The 17,488-nt window shown below is 44.0% G+C and overlaps 1 protein-coding gene across 17 annotated transcripts in view; it reads left to right on the forward strand.

Annotated features, from left to right (window-relative positions):
• Positions 1 to 860: 860 nt before the first annotated feature.
• ZC3H12B (zinc finger CCCH-type containing 12B) overlaps positions 861 to 17,488 on the forward strand; it is an 88,858-nt gene continuing 72,230 nt past the window's right edge. For 2 of the 17 annotated variants that reach the window (XR_005931032.1, XR_005931031.1), the window contains exons 1-4: positions 861 to 2,019; positions 2,527 to 5,493; positions 12,008 to 13,981; positions 14,957 to 16,111. The gene's annotated coding sequence lies outside the window, so the exon portion shown is untranslated. The remainder of the gene's footprint in view (positions 2,020 to 2,526; positions 5,494 to 12,007; positions 13,982 to 14,956; positions 16,112 to 17,488) is intronic. The other 15 variants (XR_005931037.1, XR_005931036.1, XR_005931033.1 and 12 more) reach the window with 14 other exon arrangements.

Raw genomic sequence — 17,488 nt, forward strand, 5'->3', positions numbered from 1 at the left:
CGCACTACTCCGAGACACGACGCACGCGCCGGCCGCGAGCACGGCGGAAGCTGCTGTGCGCCGTCCACGGCCGCGCGTGAACGGCCCAAGAGGTGTGGCGACGACGGGGCGGGGGGACTGCGACGGGAAGCGGCGCCATCGAGCGCTCAGGGCCCGCCGCTGCGGCCGGCGCGCTCGCTGCTGACCCCCGGTGAGCACAGCCCGGCACTGCAGGCGGCCGCGCTCCGCTCCCAGGCGCTGGTCACACGGCAGACGGCGCATCGCAGCCCATCGGGCGCGCGGCCGTACCCGCAGCGGTGAACGCTTCCAAGCAGCTCTGTCTGTCCCGATGCACCGGCGAGGACCGACGGGGTGAGCAGCTGTACCGGCCTGTAAGCGACACGAAGCAGCTACGAGAAGACAATTCGCGTCCCTGTGACAACAGGGACTAACGGCAAGAGCTAAGACCTGTTCTAAGCACTGGGAAGGGGTGGCGAGAACGGCCGGTTATTTAACAAACACATAAAAATTATATATGTTTCTTTTCCGAGTTAAGTAAAGGTGGCCCGTCCACCTGTGTCAAATCCGGTAAAGTGGTCCAAATTAGTAAAAAATTTTGACATTTCCAATTAGTATTTTGTCCAGATTTAGGTTGGTGCTACCGAAACACTGCAGTGGCACCCTGCGCTAACACACACTGCGCAGCAGCGCGGGGCGCTCTGTACTGCGCATGTGGCATGCTCGAGCGAGGGCAGCAGAGTACGGCAGGCCGCATTGCGCATGCGTGCTCTGGCAGCAAGCGTGCACCATCGCAGTCCGGGCAGCCACCGAGCGCCTGGCAGGCTGGGCTGGGCTGGGCTGGGCTGCACGTGTCTGGTACTGCTCCAAACGAGTCGTCATTGCTCATGCGTCTGTCTGCCGGCAGGCTGCGGTACCGCGCACTGAGCACGTGAGGTCAGCAGTAACCGGGACCAGCTGCCGCTGCCAGCACTCGCACCAGCTTACTCCCGTACGGAAGCCATACACGCTCTGTGGCGTCGTTGGCGGAGGTGCCGCCCTGCGACATCCGGTGTGCGGTTCTTTCCTCTCAGAGGGCAGCCGTCTGCGGTGCGTGAGCTGGAGTCTTCACCGGAGAGCCCCAGCCGGGGCCGCAGGGCCTTTCTCAGCGCCGTCCGGGCGCGGCGCAGCTGCTCCGTCACTCTTCTTACCCCTCGAGCTGGCGAGCTGCGAGTGCAACCCGAACCAGGCTGTTGGCAGCGCGGTGCGCGCAGGACCGCCCTGCCCGCGGCTGCCGCTGCCCGGTTCAGGTGCACGCCGGTGCCGTTCTGCAGACGAGGGGTTTCGATGATGTCTCGGTGGCCCGGCAGGACCCGAAGCGGGGCTGGCAGCTGCTTCTGTGCCGCAGTGGTGCCAGGTTCCCTCCAGGCTGGTCGGTGGCACGGCAGCCGCGGGGCCCTCGGAAGGCGTGGAGCAGCGCGGGAGCGGCCTCCTCCTCCTCACCCAGCCCGTGGCCCTCGTCTTTCCCGGTGACGGGGTGGCCCCCCGGGGCCTTGGGCGGGAGCGGCGCCTGGGGAGCGCAGTGAGGGTCTTACAGGTGGGACTGGGGGGGCCTGGTCAGGCTGGCCGGGGCCCTGCGATGGATGTAAAGGGTTTCTGTCGGAGCAGTGCTTTGTTACCGCTCTGCTCATGTAACTCAGTGAACTTTACTAGTAAGGTTCAAAACAAATGCTTCCAGGGAACTTTTAACACAGATCTGGATTTACATTGTCTTATGTTCCTCTTACGGTACCCTGGAGCACCTGTTCTCCCTTATTGCCCAATACTTGGTCGGTGTCGCAGTAAATAGTCATAGTTTTTCATGAACTCTGAATTTTGTGGTTTATTTTTTTCTAGGTTTAAGAATCTACAAGTGGCCCTGAAGTTAAGTTGTATACTGGTTCCCCCCAACTTGCCTCTGATATTTAGGGTGGGGTAGGTACTAAAATACCTGAGGAGACAGATAATTTTTGGTCCACTGAAAAACTATGCAAGTTGGAAAAGGTGGGTTTTTAATATGCACATAGTTCTTGATAGCTGTTTCTATTGTGTGCTTTGCAACATAACCTGCTTGATTTTGGAAACTTTTGCTGTTGTCTCTGGAGAGACTGATGCCATGATTCCCTTATAGGCAGGGATTCCCTTATAGGCAGAGATTCTATGGCGAGTAGAAAGCCAGAAGCTGAGCAAAAGCCTCAAAACTACCTATTTATGAAAATATTTTGAATTATGTCGGTAATGTATGGATGTCTTCTGTGAGAAAAGAAGGTCCGGATGTTGATGTCTGGCATTTTGAGTTTTAACCACTTTGGTGTAGGTAGTTATGGCGGCTAGTTTTCTGGCTCAGTCCATATAGCTTTCTCCTGATGCACAATGCTATCCTCAGTCTTGTTCTGCTGTGATTTGTAATAAACTCCAGAATAGAATATCATTGGCCTGTTTTGTCTTCTGAAGATTTCTTTATTACAACTGGAGTAAAGAAGGGTGTGTTTTGCTTGTTTGTTTCTGCAGCTTTTTCAGGATGATGCAGGTGTATTGGTCAAGTTCCTGACGTGAGTTACTGGAATTGGGTACAACCTTTTTGCCCTGTTTATTTGATGGAGTTATGAACAGAAACTGGGAGGCTGGAGACTGTGAGAAGAAAGAATTTTGGTTTATGCAGCAGTGCCCAAACTGAGACACCAGATGTGAAATTCACTGAAAGAAAGGGGTACAGAGTTGCCTGATATGGACTTTGCAGTAGAGAAGTAGAAGTGGTGACTTCATGTGTGCAAGTTGAGATGGGAAGGAGAGAGGAGCTGGTCAAAAAGAGAGCCATGAAAAACTGAGAGTACTAAAAGTGGAGAGGTAGAGTAGGAGCCTTTAGACATGTGGTAGGAGATCGGGCCAGGCATAATGGTATTCCACAGTGTGTTTCTCAGAGGAGCAAAGGGGCCCTGAAGCAGAAGGAAAATCAGGGCTGTTCAGGAAGGTGCTGTAAGAAGGTACCAGGCTTGTTCCAGTTTCTGTTCCTTGCCTAGAGAATTCCCAGCAGAAAAGAGTTCAGCCTACAGACATGGGGGTTGCAGGTGCATCAAAGGCAGCAGCAGTAGAAACAGATCCCTTGGAAGTGAAGGGGGCTATGATACTGGTTGCTAAGAACAGGTTTGGCTGAATAGAGAGAATGTAAAATTAATTTATGCTTAGAAACAAAGCAAAGTGTTGGTATAGAGAGTAGAACAACTTTTATGAGGACCACAATGGTTTGCAAGTGTTTGGAAGATTTGTTCAAAGTTTGAAGATACATAATGGCTTGAGATTGTGCTTGAGAAATCAGGGTTGCATGCAGTGTGTGAAGTTTGGATGCGTGTCTTAGGACAGTGAAGGATGCCTCTCTTGGTCTGGAGTTTGGTAGAAGATAACAGGAAGGATTGCCACTATGACATGATAATTCGAGATTTGTCAGTTTTGTGGTAATGTGAGGGCTGAGGTTTTTGGTGGGACAAAGTGGATTCAAAGTCTGTAAGGGTGGTAGAGAAGCTGTAACTGTGGTATTTTGGAGTTGGAGGGCAGGAAGGTTTGATGGTTTCCAGGCTGATCATTGTTGGTGCTGTGAGGTACTGGACAGATAATGGAATAAAATGTTTTACTTGCCTTCTGTTTGCAATGTTGGTCTTTTCCAGCAGAATGGTGAAGATTAATCTAGTCACACAACTTCTAATGGGAAAAAAGTTCAACTATTCATTGGAGTATTGTGCTTATGATGCACACTCTATCCAAACTGAAATTTGGACTGCTTTGCTCTACTGTAGGCTGCAAGTTTGTTTCTTAAGTACTAATCTAAAGATGCTTCTGCTGCTGTGACCATAAGTTCATTCAAAAGTGATTATGGTGAAAGAAGACCTTAGCATGCAGCAAATTAGATCTCTGTTGTCTGAAGTCTGTTGAGTGAGATGTTTTGTGTTGTTTGGGGGTTTTTAAATGATTACATGTCAGTATATAGTTCCATTAACACTAAAACTGTGCATGCCAAGCCTCCAGTGGCCATTGCTGTTGATTGAAAGTACAGCTTGAAAACGTGTCTGCCAAGTGAAAGGCAAATATCAAAAATTACTTTAGCCTTGATCTTGAAGAGCCAAGTGGGTGACAGGAAATTCTAAAATTCCTTTCAGTGTTATAAGACTTTTCCTGTTTCTTCTTACAAACTGCCAGGAAGTTTGTGAAGGAAGGAATTAAGACTTTAGAAGGTGAGTGTGTCATACGCTGCACTGACTGGGTCCTCAATTCAAACTCCAAATAGTGTTTCTTTTGTCAAGCTGTCAAGCCTCACAGTGATACTGTGCTAGCAGGTATGCTGAGGTTTTGAGGAATTAAAAATCTAAAGTTAGTGCAGAGAGTAAGTGCTTTATATACATTTTCACAATAAGATGTTTCCAGAGTAACATAGATTCTGTAATAGAGGTAAAAGGTCTGTTAAAGTCTTATGGCTTTATTAGATGATTCTGTATGTGTTCTGACTTGTGCCATAATATGTTGACCAGGCTCTGCTTAAAATACCTTCTTTTGTGTTTGACTTCGAAGTTGCTGTTTTGTTATGTGTTTTTTACTTGGGTCATCTTTGTAGTATGGGAAACTCACTGTCCAAATTTTGGTCCTCGGGTAACATGATTATTTTCTTTTTTTTTTTTTTTTTTCCTTCTTGTAACTCTAAGGAATAATGAGCACAAGCTGACTCATTGTCAGCAAACAGGGCTGAAGTAAGCTTTCTTGCTTAGCTTTTCTAATGACTCCTGTAGACAGCAGGATGTTATCTGAGGTTGCAGAGGCCAAGGTAGGTCTCATTCTTTTTGTGTGATCTATGGTTTTTTTCAGCAGCACAGGTTTTGTGTCTTGGATTCAGAATTCAGTAGGCTTTATCTCCACCTTGAAGGGATTTCTGAATGACTTCTCGGATGGCTCATGGAGGATTGCTTTAACAAGATTGCATTGTGTTCCTTGATGATCCATTTCTGAAATGGCCTGCACTCCCGACCAAAACACTACAGAGGTGCCCCAAGGTGTTTTTCTTATGTGCTGCATGCAAGATAAGGCCTTTGCAATACCTAAACTTAAGAATGTTATTCAGTGTGTGTGCCTTTCCCTCAGTACTTACTAGTATGAATGCTGCATACCAAGTGGTTATTCCCCTGTGCTGGTCTTGGAAAAATTATAGGTGTGTTTGCAAGAAACTGCAAATGAACCACTAAATCCTGATATATCTGACCTGGTTCTGTGTGGGGACAACTCTATAGGGCTTCTGCATTAATCGTAAAATCACAGAATGTGTGACCAGAGCAAACTGTCTACTATTGAGTGAGAAATGTTACACAGTGATTGTCTTCTCACCGCTCATCTCTGAGCCCCGTATCTGGTATGCATCTTCACCTTCGTGTGTGTATGAGTATTTAAAGGAAAACTTTTCATTGTGGAAATATGACGTAATGCAGGCGATCCATCCAGGTGTTATAGACGCTCGTGACAAATTGGAGGAGCCAATTTGTATTAAATAAAAGATCAAATTTATTAGCAAGCGATAAAAGAGCAAAACAGCGCTGGGCGGCCGGGGAGACAGTGCTCCGCCACAAGCTCGCACTCAAACAGGGGAAGAGCCTCTTTATTTATACAGTCTTTTTAGTCCCTGATACATGACGGCTGGCTGGTATCTTCGGTATCTTGTGCCATCAGGTGTTAAGTGGTCGTAATTTGCCTTCTGGTGGTTGTTGGGATGAAGGCCGAAGTTTTCCTCAGCTGTTCTTTAGGTGACTCAAGTCCCATTCATGCTCTGTAAACGTCTCTCTACATATGCTAATCATCGGTACTCATGGTCTTAGATAAGTGAAGAATATCCCTACCCCCACATGCGATTTCATGAACAAAGTTAACCCGTTCATTACAATCCCCCCTTTTCTATTTTATCCTGATTTTGTTCATTAAATCGATCTAATACTTCTTTTGCCCGCCCGAGGATAGGATTAATTCCTTTATCCTTTATTTGTTTATATTGTTTTCGTAACAGTATTAAGTGTGCAGCTTCTAAGCGCCCTTTAACAATAGCGATCAACTTATTAAAAATGCATGGCCCAAAAGTCAAAAATAAGATCAACAAGATAAGGGGTCCTGTAATAGTTGACAATAGGGTGGTTAACCAGGGTGAATAATTAAACATAGACTCATACCAGCTCTGTTGTGCTTCCCTGTCTTTTTTTCCGTTTTTCTAACCTCTCCCGTAGCTTGGCCATTGTATCTTTAACTACTCCAGTATGGTCAACATATACACAACACTCTTCCCGTAGGGCTGCACATAACTCCCCCTGCTGCATGAACATTAGGTCTAAGCCCTGTCTGTTTTGTAATACTACTTCTGATAAAGACCTAACAGACTCAGACTGTTCTAGGGCTGTCATGGCTTTTTCTATCCTAGCCAAATCCTCGTCGACTGCTATTCTTAAGGATTGAAATTTTTGATTTTGTTGTACGAGGGAGGTTATTCCTGTACCAGCTCCAGCAGCTCCGACTGCTATGAGGGTTGTTACCGTGAGGGCTGTCAAGGGCTCACTTTTTTGTATGTGATGGGCCTGAGTAGTTTGATAGTCATAAACAAAATCTTCGGGATGGTAAATAAGCTTAGGTATTACAGTTACTTGTATACAATATTTAGTTATCCAATTAAAAACCTTTAGGGATATACAAGGTGTAAGCTCAGTTTGGGAACAAATCCACTTAGTATTATCTGTAGGAATTAACCACTCAGCTGTTATTTCTCTTGATTTGTGAATTGTGTTACACAGGTGTCGTTTGTCTTTTGGGACATTCCCTATACATCTTCCTTTTCTTGATACTTGGGACTTTGTTATCCCTTGTTTACGTCCAGATTCCTTATTCCATAAGCACTGAGCTGGCTTTGTTCCGTTGGACTTTTTAAATCTACTGTCTACCCCAATAGCTTCATAAAAGGGTGGTCGAATGTCGTAACACAACCAACAATGCTTAGTTATATTAGGGTGGGTGGCATTCAGTACCTGATAACTGGCTGGGAGCATATCTCACAATGGATTGATTCTTGTTGATACGCCCGAGATATTGTTTTCAGTGATGTCTATATTAGGGAGGATAGTAGCAGTCTGTACAATACTGTTACTATCATCTTCCTCTGTTAGGACTGAATTTGGTCCTACACCAGAGGGTTCATTTGGCACCAGCTCTTTCCTTATCGTAATTATTCCCCCTTAATCTGCGCCTGGTTTTCAAAGTCTGACTCCCCATGTTCCCTCGGTTAACCAAGCAGGATCTTTCGGGTTGGTTGCATTAATATAAATATATGGGCAATTTCCACTCTATAGTCCTGTTTGGCTTCCATCCCAACCATGTGAAGCAGGTGTACATCCATGAGACCCCCACCTTACAGATAGGAATTTATCTGTACCTCACCTAGGAATCCAATCAGAAGCTATAGTTTTGCAACCCCAATAAGCACAATAGTAAGAGTCGGGATGGTTGCAATACCCCTTTCCAGGGTTAGAACTGGGACAAAACTAAAAGCCTAAGTTATGTAGACATGGGTTCCTGGGTATGATCTGACATAAGGATTGATTAAAGCTTGGGACCCCGGCAGCAATTACTTGCTGTAGTATTTTTTGATCCTCCCACCTATAGAGCGTCCATTTGTAAGGTTGGTGGGGGTTCCCTTTGCCTTGGGTTGTCTCTATTAGCATTAGTAACAGTCCTATCATTCAAGTGCTTAATCTCAAGTTTGAGAAAAGTGGTGTCCCTTTACCCTTGCGACAGGTATTCCGAGGGTGCTGATAATCATTTTGATTTTTGTTTTCATCTCTGGTGAGAGATGGGAGACTTTGGGGAAGCTCTGAGGATGTTTTATTTGGGAGTAATAAGTCAAGAGGCTCCGTGAGCCTTCTCTGGAGGTAGTTCATCAACCTTAATCCCCACAGCAGTACGTCTCTGCCCTCTTCTCTGCCTACTCTGTTGCTTAGAGCAGCGAGGTGTACCATCTTCTCGGCAGCAGTCGTATTCTTCAGGGGAACCTCCTTTATATTTACTTTGCTTTGACTCATATGCGTCCCAGTTTGTATCTTTCACTTCCCAAGCTCCCCACCCCACTCTGACTACTGTTCGTCTGCGGGATACTTGTACTATTTCAGCCTTCGTTGGGCATAACGCATTTACATAAAGACAACACCTCTCAGGGTTTATGTCTTTAGCAAAAATATCCCACCATTCTTTGGAGTCTTTTATAATTTTTCCAGTTGATATTCCCATACATAATGCTTGCTCAATTAATTCCTGTTCGTAATTATAACATTCGTGGCAAATGTCACTAGGGGAATACCCATAAGAGCAATGTGTCCACCACTTTTCTCTACAAAGTTTACACTTGTAACATATAAAGATAACATATACAGTGAGGATTTTTACAAAAGACAGTCTCACTCCTCCACTTTTCTTCGGAACTTGATTTTCAAGCTGTCAGGGTCTTTGGTCGCCTCTCAATGAGAACTCCAAATTGGTCCTTTGATCCTGCTTGCATGAGTCCATCCTCGTTCTGCAGTTCGGACAGCAGTTTCTGTGGTAAGTAAAACAAGAAAGGGCCCCTCCCACCTAGGAGTGAGAGAGGATTCTTTCCAGGCTCTTATTAAAACCATATCACCTGGCTTCACTGAATTTCAGGGGTTGTTCTTCTTTGGTGTTCCTTAACATGTACCACAGTTATTCGCTTGGGCTCTCTTATTGCTTGTCCTGACTTCCTTTTCCCTGTTATTACTCGAGATGACCCATCAGCGAATAACTTTTCTCCCTCTCCCAATTCTACTTCTTCCAGATCTAGCCTAATTTTTGTTTGTTCTTCAATGGTCTGAAGGCAATTATGTGTTAATTTTTCTTCAGGACTCCCATACAAAAATTGCTCCAGATTTTGCAAGTTCGTTGTTCCGATCTCCAATTTAGGGGAATGGATTAGGATCCTCTTATATTTTAAAAGCTTAGCATCGGTGATCCATTTTTCAGCTTTTTGTTGGAGATCCCCTCCATTATAAGGGGAGAACACCCTTAATTCACTTCTAAACGTTATCTTATTTGCTTCTTCCACTATCAGGGCTACAGCAACAACTGCTTGTAAACAGGTGGGCCACCCTCTACCGACGGGGTCTAATAATTTGGAAATGTACCCCACGGGTCTCTTTTTTCCTGTCCATTCCTGGGTCAAAACCTCGTATGCTCTCCCCTCCTCAGTGGACACAAATAAATAAAAGGGTCTTTTCACATCAGGCAGACTCAAGACAGGGGCGTTAACTAGATCGGCCTTGAGACCTTCTAATCTCTCTTCATCCTCCGGGGTCCATTTAAGCAACCCATCCATAGTTAACTTTTGATACAAAAATCGTGTTTTCGCACTAAAGTTTTCAATCTACTGCCTACAATACCCAAATAGTCCCAACAATTGTCTAATCTGTCGTTTACTCCTCGGGGCTTTCAGTGATAAAATTCCATTTACTCGTTCGGGGTCCAACTTCTTAGTCCCCTTGCTTATCCAGTGTCCTAAATATTTCACCTCCTTTTCCACAAACTGTAGTTTTGGCCGTGATACCTTGAGGCCTTAAAGGCCCAAGAAATTTAACAACCGTATGCTTTCTTTTCTGACTGTTTCTTGATTTTCTCCTGCTAACAATAAGTCATCTACATACTGTATTAGTACAACTCCATCCTGCAGTTGGTATTCCTGTAGAACCCGTTCTAGGGCTTGTCCAAATAAGTTTGGGGATTCTGTAAACTCCTGGGGGAGTACAGTCCACCTTAACTGCTGTCTCCTATGAGTGTCTGGGTCTTCCCACTCGAAGGCAAAATAATCTCTACATTTCTCCTTTAGAGGGCATGACCAGAATGCATCCTTAAGATCTATTACGCTATACCATTGGTTCTCGGGTCCCAATTGACTCAGCAGGGTGTGTGGGTTTGTCACTACCGGGAACCGGCTGACAGTCCATTGATTTCCCTTAGGTCATGCACCAACCGATAGCTACCATCGGATTTTTTTACTGGTAAAATCGGGGTATTAAAGGGGGACATGCAGGGTTCGAGTACCCCCTTTCCCAATAGTCTTTTAATCTCAGGTTTTAGTCCCCTTCTCCCTTCATTAGATAAGGGATATTGTTTAACTCTCACTGGAATCTCGGGGTTCTTAATAACCACCTCAAATGGTTCAATCAAGCCATTCCATTGGGGTATCATCTTTTTCCTGTGAGTTGGATCCTGATTATTCCAGTTTGGCCGATTTAAGGGCTATTTTTGATCCGTCGCCGGGCCAGCCTGATGTTGTTGGTCCCAGAGTCTCATCCCAGCCCCCCTAATCTTGTCCCTTTCTTCTACGGTAAATAATATGCCCAGGATAGACTGTAATTCATCCCACGTGTACAAATTCAGTCCCAAGAATTGATCCAACCTTTCGGCTACCCCCAGGGGATCATCTAACAGATTCCCCATTTCCTTCTTAAATTTTTTACATCCCCTGTATTAAGGGGGACTGCCACATACCCCGTTCCCGGTCCCCCCTGTTCATCCTCACCAGGCACCAACATTTCCCGAAGAAAGAACAATCTTTCCTTTCTTCGTATTTTATTACGTGCAGACCTTCTGGGAGGGGGTGCCGGGGTTGAGGGGCCTGGGCTATTTCCTGGCCTTGGAGTGGGTCCTGAGGAGGAGGGGCCTGAGGGGCATAGGGAGGGGGCCAAAGGGGGTCCTTAGCATCTTTTAGAAGTTTATCTGGTCTGTTTTCCCTTAAGGCAAAGAGGAATGACATTTCCCAGGATTGGGGAATCCATAAGGCAGCATATTCACTTTCCTCTGGGCTGGCTGGTGGTCTTTTATTGTTTACCCATATATTTAATTGTTGACACACCCAATCCTCAGAGGACCCGAACACAGGCGAGAGTACATGAGGATTGCTGGGAGGTTTTCCACCCCAAATCTCAATACAATAACTAATCATCTTTTTCCTTAGACCTATCCTTTTTCCTTGGTGAACTGTCTCAATATCTTAACATCAGGCTTAGGGGACTGTCCGGGGGTATGTCTGGTAACTTATTTCCCTTCCCCATCCCCATGGGTCCAGAGGGCTTGCTTTTCCTCTGTCCCATCTTCCGAGGTGCCTTTATCCACACACACACACTCACTTCCCCTCGGTCGTGACTCGCTCCCTCGCGGGCTACGAGAACTGCACTACTGGAGGGTCCGCACTCGTGTGATCTCAGAGAGACCTCTCACACAATCGCACCTCGGGATAACCACCCCAACCAAACGGCTCACGCTTTATATACTCACCCGCTCCTGGGGTCTTCGTTTGGTCTTCGTGCACAAAATTTAAGGGGTCCTGCAGGTTCTTTTGCTCAGTTATCGTAATTTAGAGGGGTTCGTGGGTCCAGGGTATGGCGGCAGCACCTCTTCAAGACGGGGCTATCCAGGGATAGGGCGCCTCCCCGCTTGAAAGGGCCCGCACCAAAGAACCTGGATCCGAGTCACGGCACCAAGTTTGTTATAGACGCTCGTGACAAATTGGAGGAGCCAATTTGTATTAAATAAAAGATCAAATTTATTAGCAAGCGATAAAAGAGCAAAACAGCGCTGGGCGGCCGGGGAGACAGTGCTCCGCCACAAGCTCGCACTCAAACAGGGGAAGAGCCTCTTTATTTATACAGTCTTTTTAGTCCCTGATACATGACGGCTGGCTGGTATCTTCGGTATCTTGTGCCATCAGGTGTTAAGTGGTCGTAATTTGCCTTCTGGTGGTTGTTGGGATGAAGGCCGAAGTTTTCCTCAGCTGTTCTTTAGGTGACTCAAGTCCCATTCATGCTCTGTAAACGTCTCTCTACATATGCTAATCATCGGTACTCATGGTCTTAGATAAGTGAAGAATATCCCTACCCCCACATGCGATTTCATGAACAAAGTTAACCCGTTCATTACACAGGTTTCCTGCATGTTGTTAGTGCATGCCTTGCCCATGGGTCTGGTCCTGGCATTGTGTTCAGATCTTGTTTCACAGTCACTGGAAAGTGCTGAACTGCAAGAATGATTTCAGTGCAATATGTTTTTCTTTTTGTCCCCAGTTCCACTACACTCCCTGAAAAAAAAGTGGTTTCTTGTCTCATACCCAGAACCCTTACAACAGTTTTGGCTGATATTTCATGCTGATGTTTTGAAGATTTTTGAGAAAAGAATCATGAGGGAAGAAATGCTGAAAATGCACATTAGAAGGTTTTCATTGAGGATATGAGGCAGTGAGGGCAAATGAATGGCTGACATATTGAATAACTAATCTTCCCTCTTTCTATGGGAAATTGTACTGGTAGAGTTAAAGAAACTGGACCCAAACTGTATTATTACAGTTTGTGGCAGTTTTGGATGAGATTGGTGTTCCTGTGGCACTTTCATGTTATTTTGGGCCAATAAGATGTAGAATTTATTGGTATGCATATGACTTGGAAATTGCTATTCTGACTGTTTTAATACGTGTTGTTCTTCTGAAGAGATGGTTTATGTCATATCCCTGCTGCCTGTTTTGCAATTAACTGGGCTGGTTGGTTTGGCAACAAAGCTCCCACAAACTTCATCGCTTCCACCTCCCCACACCACCACCACCCCAAATAGTGTATTGCAAAGTATAAATTGTTCTCTTTGTTTTACCTTTACAGCATTCATTGCTACACAGTACAGCAGGAAGTTCTCAGGTACTTTCTGAGATGGAGGGTGATGCCAAGTCATCTGTGATGGAAGAGCAGTGTTCTCTTACTTAAAGATCAGTTTTTCCACAGGTGTCCTGGATAGTCACTGAGTGTTTTCTACTGGAAAAACACATTTATAAAACAGGTTAGATGAATGTCTGTCAGTGTTAGTATAGTTTCTGTTAGTGACGAGTACTAGAGTTTAGACAGAAAGCTTAGCTTTAACTGGTCTTGTTAAAGCAGACAGCAGAGTTTGCCCTGAGGTATTTTCTTTGCTGCTTAATTTCCTAGGCACAGAGTCAGGCCAGGGGATAAAGATTATCTCCCAACTAGTCCAAATTTCACATCAGAACATACAAACAGGTATGTGTCTTTGCATTACGGTGAAGTACTTCTATGCCTTACTACCAGAATGGTACATATTTTGAAATTCAGCAGAAGATATGCAATCTCAGACATGTATTGCAGCTTCTTCCATGTCTCTCTTACTGTAATAGTAACCTGTTCTCTTTGACCAACGTGTTTTAAGGAGTTACAACCACTTCTTATGTCTACGTATTTTATGTTATGATGTCATTGCAGCAATACTTAGTTGCTTACTCTTATCTCTCCCTCCTTTTACTGTTCTCCTCATCCCCCTCCAATAATTTGTTTTACTTTAACAAGCTTTAAGTGTAAGAACTAGCTGAATAAAGCAGTGACTAAAGAGAAACTCAGTATCTCTTTATATGGTTGTAACCCTTTGGAGGAGAAACAAATATCCTACTGTGGTTTGTAACATTTCTGGGATAACTCTGGAAAATATTAATGACATTTTGCACATTTTGTGATTTTATTTTATTTTTTTATAGAGTCATGATTTTGAAAGCTCAACACTCAACTAAGAAACAAGTTTTGCCATTTCTAATGAAAGTTATCTGATGACATAGGTATCAGTGGAACATTTTATTATGTCTTCACAGTTAAAATTTTGTTAGCTTTTTCTAAGTATTGATGCAGCATATTTTTGTGTTCAGATTTCATGTAGCAGCAGTGATGTACAGTGCTAATGCAAGTCATTCCTGAACAAGTAAGACACTTATGATTTGTAAATTACTTTTTTTTTTTTAAATTGTGTTATCACCTTTCCTAGCCAAAGCTATTGCATCAAGCTGTAGAACAACTAGGAAAAAATCTACTTTGTCACAGATATGCTGTCCAAAGGTGAAAACAAATTCATGGTAAGGTTTTTTTTGGAGGTGAGGGATATAGGGGAGGTTATATCTCACAACAGAAGTTTGGAAGTATTTATAAGGTATGTTGTTTATAGATTTTGGCAGTTGCTGCCTAGTGAATCTCTTTTAAGGATTTCAGTATTAGAAAATCTACAGATACTTTTGTATTTATTTTTCTATGTTTTGTAGTTGAAACCCCCCGAAATCATGTCGACCACGTCTCTGTTTTGCGTAATGTTTCTCCATGAGCTTGGCACTACCTCATCGTTTCTTAAGCCACATCATTGCCCTCTCATTCCTGTGTCCTAACCATCTTGAACTTGATTACTGATTTCAGTTGCATCTTTACTGTGTTTTGGCTAACATACCACTCACTTTTGTCTCCTTTTCTGTAGATGTTGTTGCAGAGCAGTTAGAAGATACGCTGGTAGGCTGGGGATATAATACAGAATGGGGGAGGTGCCTAGGGAGAGTAGTGGATTATAGGAGGTGATGACATTACGTTTTGTTAGGTCCTTTACTTACAGCACAACTGCTATTTGTTTTCTTAAACGTGGACCGTGTTGTCTTGGGTTAGTTCTGGTTGTGAGTTTTAACAGATCTGGACAAGGGATGTATGCAAGGTGGCTTCTTAAGAGTTTTGGACTCCAATTTCATTTGTTAGCTCAAAGCTAGCAGTTGGAGAAGAACTCAAGTGGCCATGGTGTGACCATGAGCACCATGTTCAACACTGTCTAGAATGTGTAGAAGATTAGAGTCTAACTTAAGGGACTATGACCATCCTCGTAAAAATCACTTGCTAGAAAAGCCTATGTGTAATGCATCCAGATCTAAAATCATGGCTTAGCTGGGCAACCTGAAAAGTAATGCCTTAGGTTGTGATTTATTCGTGTGGTGTGTGTGTATCTTAGTTTGCATTCACAGTTCTGCAAGCTTGTTATAATTTGACTATTTTCTTTGCGTAACCCTCTCTGCTTTAAGAAATTGTTCTGGAATAGTCCTTGTCTTCAAAGTAAAAGGTAAGAAAGGAATGTTGCAAGAAATGGAAATGTGATTGCAGCTGAGAATCCGAGAGGAGCATGGCTTTGTATGGAAACAGGTGGCATAACTTTCAAAGGATGGGCAATCTTGAGCTTTCAAAATAAAGTTAAGAATAGAAGGGGAAGTGTGAAGCTGGAGGATACATTTATGAGACTGTGTACTGTCTAAATATGTCTAATCATTATGGTTCATTTCCCCCCCATTTGCTGCATTATCATTTTAGGTGATGACAGACTAGACATAAAACAACAAAGCTGAAAAATGAATTGTGTAGAGATTACAAAACATTTTGATAGGAAAAGTGGCAGAAAGAGGTTTGCTTTCTTGCATCTATCAGCACGAGCTTCATCTGCATTTTTCTTAGGCTGCTGTGATTTGCTCACACTGTTGCATAGTGAGCAGCCTGGTAACAATTAGGGCCGAGGAATGGAGAGTAGGAAGTCCTGTGGTCCTTCCTGCTTTAATATCACTTTAGGTGTACACTAAGGTGAACAACAGTACTCATAGTAGTATAAAACAGTGTTTCACAGTACTGTATGTCATCTGCATGTTCTAATGGAATACATAACTAATCAGTTCAGCAGGGATTTCACTTCGATCTCCAGGGTGACTGCGAGTCAGCTCTGTGTCCAGACACACATTGTCATTAATGAATGTGGATTTCAGTAACTTCCTAAATGATGACCTACAGTCAAAGTCCAAGTTAAGGTAGAGATAAGCTATAGTAACATGCTGTTGAAAGCTTTAACACTTTCTTCAAAGTGTTTTGATTTTCCTTTTTGGTTTATTATACTATGTATGAGTCGTACATCCTTTTGAAACTGTTAAAATTCTGTATTACAATTTCATTCCTGTTTGACAAGCATTATCTATTATTAGTTTCTCAAGAATGCACATCCGGGCAGAACTGCATGTATTCAGAGATATGTATTTCTAAAGATGGTTTTGATGTGATGGCACATCAATCAAACCATATGAAACCACCTCAAATCTGTTTGATTTCATTTTGAATTTCTTGCTTTCTTTGCTTCCTTGCAGAGTGTCTCTCAGCTACCAAATAAAGACAGTGTATCCACCAAGGAGAAATGATATCTGGTAAACCTAAAAAATCAGTTGGTCTCTGGTACGCCACAGGCATTTCTTTAAGGTTTTATGTTCAAATCTACTTCCATGCCCAGAGCATGGCACTTACTAGGTATCTAACTCCTTTGTGTAGTATTGCATTGGTTTTGGATGGGGTGGAGTTAATTTTCTTCATAGCACCTTGTATATGGTTCTGTGACCAAAACAGTGTTGACAACACACCAGTGTTTTGGCTATTGCTGAACAGTGCTCGCAAGTGTCAAGGCTGCCTCTGTTTCTCACACTGCCCCCTACCAGCAAGTAGACTGGGGATTGCACAAGAAGCCGGGACAGCTGATCCAAACTGGCCAGGGGGATATTTTATACCATATGGCATTGTGCGCAGCAATAAAAGCTCAGGAAAATGAGGAGGAAGGGCTGGTGAGGGTGAGTGAGCACTGGAACAGGTTGCCCAGGGACCTTGTGAAGTCTCCATCCTTTGAGATACACAAAAGTTGTCTGGGTATGGTCCTGGGCAACTGGCTCTAGGCCCCTCTTGAGCAGGGGGGGGCTGAATCAGGTGACTTCTGGAGGTCCCTTCTGAACTCAACCCTTCTGTGATTTGATTCTGTGGAGTTACAGCATTTGTCTTGCCAAGTAACTGTTACGTGTGACAAAGCCCCACTTTCCTGGAATTGGCTAAATATCATCATCCCTGCTGATGGGAGGTAGTAAAGGAATTCCTTATTCTGCTTTGCTTGCACACACTACTTTCCTTCACTTATTAGACTGTCTTTATCTCAACCCACAAGTTTCCTCACTTTCACCCTTCCAATTCTTTCCCGCATCCTGCTGGGGTGAGGGGGCAAGTGACTGGCTGCATGGGGCTCAGCTGCCTACCGGGGTTAATGCACAAGTGTGGAAGCCACTGTATAGCTGCCAATCTCCACAGCGGGTTATTGGCAAGAATGCTGCATTTCAACTCCTGACTGCAAAGCAGGATCTCTTTACCCAGTTTCAGAATTGCAATCTACTTTATCACATGAATTCTAGGCAAGATTGTAGCACCGTAACTATGCAGCATTGAATACCAATAATTTATAGACCAGAGCAGTTGTGCTGCATCTTTTTGATATGCATTTCATTCTCGCATCAGCAGTTTTGTAAAAATAAACTAATAGAGAATTCCAGAATTTGTGTACTTAAATAGGGAGTAAATCAAGAAGAATGTGGCTGTTATAAACGCTCGTGACAAATTGGAGGAGCCAATTTGTATTGGATAAAAAAATCGAATTTATTAGCAAGTGATAAGAGAGCAAAACAGCGCTGGGCGGCCAGGGAGGCAATGCTCCGCCATAGGCCCGCAACTTTATGTTACTGTTACATTCCTTACATACATTTCATGTACCC

The sequence above is a fragment of the Aquila chrysaetos genome, chromosome 21 (genome assembly GCF_900496995.4).
Source record: "Aquila chrysaetos chrysaetos chromosome 21, bAquChr1.4, whole genome shotgun sequence".
Lineage (NCBI taxonomy): Eukaryota > Metazoa > Chordata > Aves > Accipitriformes > Accipitridae > Aquila > Aquila chrysaetos.